This window comes from Carassius carassius, chromosome 15 (genome assembly GCF_963082965.1).
Source record: "Carassius carassius chromosome 15, fCarCar2.1, whole genome shotgun sequence".
In the NCBI taxonomy this organism is placed as follows: domain Eukaryota; kingdom Metazoa; phylum Chordata; class Actinopteri; order Cypriniformes; family Cyprinidae; genus Carassius; species Carassius carassius.
Genome location: NC_081769.1, coordinates 20,786,063 through 20,792,124, shown reverse-complemented (window position 1 = coordinate 20,792,124; position 6,062 = coordinate 20,786,063). Strand labels below are relative to the sequence as shown.

Genomic DNA, 6,062 nt, shown 5'->3' with positions numbered 1-6,062 from the left:
AGATAGCAGATCCTTCATTCATTGCGTCGGGGCGGGTCCGTTTATTTTAGACATTTGATTGTGTTCCAGCCAATCCAAATATAGTCGTAGACAGGTATTTTTAGCGGAAGCGTGTCCCCGTTACCTCTTACCAGGGAACAACCTTATGATATCCCCATACTGTAATGGGAGAAACTAGAGAACCGGTAACGTTAGCATCTGGTAATTTTGCCCGTTGGCTCCGAGTGAAGCTTTTTTCGCAGGTTTCTCCATTTTAACAGTGTTGTTTAACTCGCTTGGCTCTTTGGAAAAGCAGGATAGTATTAAGTGCGGACGTACCGAGGACACTAAACAGGTTTCGGTTGTTGTGTTAAATGTTGTTGTAGATCGAGTGCGATGTAAAAGCAACCGTTTGAACCAGAGTTAAGTTACTTAGCCGACAACATATCGCTAAGAATCTCGATACAACAGGTAGCAGTAACAGACTGTAGTTACAGGTAATTATGTCTTTCACAGCTCACGAAAAGCTGTTGCAAAGAAGTTGGGAATAATTCTGAACTTGGGCAGCACATGCATCAGTGTCCACATCTGAAAGTAAAGCATATAATATGCATGTAAATGCCTCGATAAATATTCTAACATTTTGGAACGAGCTTGTGAGTTTGCTTGTGATGCGTTTGCCAAAAATACAAACGTAAATTACGTTTATATTTTGTTCATTAATCAACTGCAAGAAGTCCAGTGGTACATCAGGTGGTCTGTAGTTGTGGGGAACATGTTCCGCGGCGCGAGACCTCGGGGCTAGGCATGGAAACGGTGCACGCGCGGAGGGAAACTCGCTCTTAGCACTGCTGCTTTGCCGTCACGGGGAATCCCCTCTCCGTGACCTTCCCCCGCCTCTTTAGACGCTTAAGGAGGGAAAGGGTAAACCGGGTCAAGTGATATTACCCTCGTTTGTGACTAGACAGGTTGATCTTGGAGTGGTTAGAGACAAGTGCTTAAATATTACTTGACACGTTTTAAAGAACCAAAAACCGACTGATATGGGTCTAAAATATACAGAAAGGTTAAAACTGAGTGAATGAGACATAGGAAGAAAACTAAACAAGCCTAGTGTGTTATTTTTGGGGAAAGACCTATACAATTTGGAAATATCAGGTGATTTTAAAATTGAGGTTTCCAGGCCCAGAAAAAGTAATGGAAATTTATTAAAATAAACAATGAAATTAATACAAAAAAATAATATCCTATAACTATGAATGACTGGAAAGGTCATGGAAATGTCATGAAAATGAATTGGTTTAAAAGGGCGGGGATGTTCTGTCTTGAGAAGGCACACTTCTCAGACAATTACTTTCCCCCTACACGTTGGTCTCTAGAAAAAAAAAAAAGTGTCTCCCCGGTGAAACTAGTAGGCACATCATGATAACATAATGACTTTATACTTTTTTTTTTTGGAGACCCTTACACTAACCAAAACATAATATGTTTATCACAACGGAGAAATTCATGCGTTTTGTTCATTCTGATATCAAAGTGATCACACCTTCTCATTCCTATCCATCTGCTAAAGGATGACTATTTTATTTATAAGGGTTACATATTCAATACAGCTGGAATAGTGGACTAAAAAAACCCCCAAAAACACTAGAAATTATTTTTCTAACTAAAATTTGAATTAGGAGAAGTACTATTTATAAATATTATCTTTATTATTTAACAAAAAATCAATATATATATATATGAAGGTCTTGAACTTTGGTCTTTATGTTGGAAAGGCAGTGAATTTCTATAAACTCCCACGTTTTCCAACTGACTGTATAATGGATACGTCCATGATTGACAGATATCCAAATTGCTTTTACAGCACTGACTCATGACTCAAAAGGGATGATCTCCCGTCTCCCTAGGCCGAGGTGAATGCAGTAATAGTCATATGATAACTACAGTCATTTAAGATAATCTTATATTAGCACAGTCCAGTAGTGAAGGCTCAATTATATCTTACCTTAAACCACACAGTGACTGTCATTTTATTGTATATGTATTAAACCATGTGTATCACAGATTGACAAGCTGAAAGGTCATGTGTGGTAAGAACTGTTTGTTAGTTTTTCTTGTGTTTGTGAGTGGGTGTTTGTACTCATATATGTTGACACACAAGCGATGACCTGGACGTGAGAGAAATTGTCAAAGAAAGTTTTGCACATTTCTCTCTCTCTCTCTCTCTCTCTCTCTCTCTCTCTCTCTCTCTCTCTCTCTCTCTCTCTCTCTCTCTCCTTTGGGAAATGTGAGTCATTCTTCAAAATCATCTAAACTATAATAGCAGAAAAGGGCAGTTTCAAGAAAAGGATATAAATGTCATTTTACTTCTATGAACCCATATACATTCATGTGTTGGTAGAAGAAAAAATAGTGGGGAAGAAATATTCATTGGGGGGAAAAAAGTAAGAACAAATGCATTTGCAGATTCTTTCCAATTTTGTTAGATGATACTCATGTGAATAAGTAGGGAGGAAAGAAGGCCCACTTTCAAACCTGTTTAATGCACTTGATTTTAAGACTGTAATAATTGCTATATTGATGTACATGTAATCTAGAGCTTACAGCATTTATTAATCCTTGCTGCTTAGAATGATTGTTTTTTACACATAGCTTACAATAGTTTCACATTTTTCTTTAGACTTTTCATAATGGTGAGCACATGTGCTTTTACTGAACGCGCAGGAAATGTTGCTTTCCAAAATGTTGCTTTCAAGCATGCACCTCATTGTATCGTGATCATGAATGTGCAACAGAAGAGCAATGAGATCAGGTGAAGATTTTTGATAAATACTACAATACATTTTGCATTGTTTCTCATCATACTCAAATATTCAGGCCAAGTCACAATATATATTTTTGTGACAGTTTTGCATCCCTTTTTAAATCTACAGTATAAGGTGGTTACCATTCCCTGCCGATATATGGACAAGCACAAGCATCACAGTGAGTAGACAGTAAATAAGTTATATATATATATATATATATATATATTTTTTTTTTTTTTTTGGTCAGCTAAATCCTTTAATGGTGTAAATTAGAATGCTTTAAACGCTGTTTTACTCAATTTTTAAAGGATGTGGCAATTTTGGTATTTTCTTCTGCATAATATTTGGAACATGCTGAATTAATTTTTTTTTTGGTAGGACTGGTTTGGTATATTAACTTTATCCCCCGGTTTCATAGACAAGGCTTAAGCCTAGTCCCAGACTAAAATGTAAGTCTTGAGCTGTTTCAACTGAAAGAAATTTGCACTGACTGATATTAAAATATATCAGTGCCTTTGTTTTGTCTCAAGATGCACACCAGTAATATTTTCTCTAAATTGCAATTATAAAAATTATTAACATTTCCTTATTGAACTATAGCCTAATCGTGATTTAGTCTAAGCCCTGAATGTGTAACCCAACTTTGGGTAAAATATGGACTAACCCAACTTTTGAGTTGAAGAATTAATGTAAAAACTTAACCCAACAGCTGGGTATTTGACCCAAAAGTTGAGAAGAAACAACCCAGTATTTTTAAATAATGTGTCAGCTCAAAAACAAAACAAAAAAGTAGCGCAACTGTCCATCAATCTTTCTTAGTTATGACAACTTCCAATGAAATTGTGTTCAACCAACAAACTAAGTTAAGTTATAAGCACCTAATTTATAGCGTAAAGCCAAATGTTTAAGTCAACTGCTCAATAAATGAATAAATAAAGGTATTGTTTACCTGGAACCAATTAATCTTACCTTTTCAGTTAAAATCAACAGCTAGCATAGCACATACTAAATGTAAATTATTTAGCTAAGAAGTAAGATATTTCTTGTCAATGTCTTTATAGCGCAGCCATAGAGTCGATGTATGTCACCAGATCTCATCAAAATAATGTTTCCTACTTTAAAAGGTTTACTCAAATCAATAAAGCAATTGCAACCATGCATTATTTAAATTGTCAGGTACCCGAAATAAGTTTTTAGAGTGACAGGTATGAACTTCAAAATATAAAGGCACCAAAAAACTATCTTGTAATGTCATCGTATTTGTTTTGTTTACAGTTAATATTTAGCAACCACACCTGTCAGTTTTTAACCGTAAATTGTAAGATTTTCACAGTGCATGACGCTTTTCACAGTGCAGTGGGTGTATGCGTGCATCTCTTCCTCTTACCACTCCTCAGTATGTTAGTTGACCCACTGTGTGGGGTGTCAGAACAATTGAACAGGAATTCAGACTGAGAGTTTAGCAGGTGTTCAGAGGTGAAATATGCAGACTGCTTTTGTTTTTAGCATGCCATTGTGACAGTGAGATGAATCAATGAAGAACTGAAACTCCTGATCAGTACTAATCCGATGTATTATGTGGTACAGTGTCACTGTGTTGAGATTCATGTTGCAAATATTCGATAGAAAGCAAACTTTTTTACATTTTATGCCTTTAGCAGACAATTTATCCAAAGCGGCTTACAGTGTATTCAGGCTATAATTATTATTATTTTTTTTACCAGTATGTGTTCCCTGGGAATTGAACCCACGACCTTTTGCGCTGCTAACACAATGATCTACCAAAAAAATCACTACAAAAAACAATAAACAAATGCGCTGTTTGACATGTTAGACTTATGAATGAGGCTCAGTGAGTAAGCAATGGAGAGTTGATTTGCTATTTTAAAGGCTTTGCAGCATATTGTACTTTGCATGTGAGCATATTAAGGGATACCCATGTATCAAACCTCTTGGAAAACCTGCATTGTTGTTTTTTGTGTGCGTGGTTGTGTTGATCTTTTCAGAGGACTAGACTAGACTAGACAAGGCATGCAAGAGAGAGAGTGCAGAGAAAAAGACACATACTTTCTCTTAAGATAATAACTCATTGCAGTATGTCATCATCACCTTTTAGGGGAACTCACACAGATTACTGCTTGATGCATGTTTCAAGGTTTAGTTTTAAATGTCAGTGCGTTGGTGTTCTTCACCTTTATTAATGGGGTCTGACTTTCATTTAAACACTATGATTAATCACTTGACAGCTACTGTAGTTGATGAATTGTGGATGGAGAAAATATTTCCTAGTTCTTGCAGCTGAAACGTAAAAAATAATATAGGGCCTCTTTTTTTAACAGCAATTTCATATTATAACGATTTGGACATGTTTGACTTTTTTTGTGATTTTAGAGCAAAAGTTCTTCAAAACATGATAATTTGTGACCCTGGATCACAAAACTAGTCAAAAGGGTAATTTTCTTTTAGACAAGAAGCTCAGTCTTTGCCAGTTGTCCAAATAAAGTTCGTAGCAATGCATATTACAAATCAAAAATTAAGTTTTGATATATTTACGGTAGGAAATAAAAAAAAATATCTTCATGGGACATTAGCTTTACTTAATATCCAAATATTAATATTTTTTGGCATAAAAGAAAAATCAATAATCTTGACCCATACAGTGTATTTTTGGCTATTGTCTCAAATATGCCCATGCGACTTATGACTGGTTTTGTGCTCCAGGATAACATCTGACTTTAAACCTTTTACTTTAAACCTTTTTGATAAGAATGTGAGATTTAAAAAAACAATTGTGGTAATTCTTTATTATCTTCAGTATTTTCAAATTATTAAGTAACTGAATGATCTTTATGTGTGTGATTTGGAATTATGAAGTGAGACAGAAACTGTTATATTTATAAATGTTTTAAAATAAAGATACCCTAGTACACCTGCCTCAAAAAATTATCTGCGTTTGCTTGGCGTCAAAAGGGATTTATAAAATGAATAATTCTTACTCTAAATTTTGATTGCAAAAGTTGAAACTGTAAATTAAAGTGCAAATAAATGTAACTTTTTTTTATCAAAGGGAGGTTGCCATTGTTTTGTTTGTTTTTTTGTTTGTTTTTGAAAGCTCTGCATTTGATTCAGTCAGTGGCAAAGGACACCCCTTTTTCATTGTAGAATCACATTGACATTTGACCTTTTGTGGCTTTCGTGACTTAACCTGAATTATTTTAGGCCCTAAGAGTTTTTTTTGTGTAGCTTGCACTCCTCTTCTCAAGATGCGATCTG

At 35.2% G+C, this 6,062-nt stretch overlaps 1 long non-coding RNA gene across 2 annotated transcripts in view; it reads left to right on the top strand.

Moving 5' to 3' along the window:
* Positions 1-6,062, top strand: part of LOC132158496 (uncharacterized) — a 28,543-nt gene that overhangs the window by 5,844 nt on the left and 16,637 nt on the right. The gene's annotated exons all lie outside the window — the stretch shown is intronic.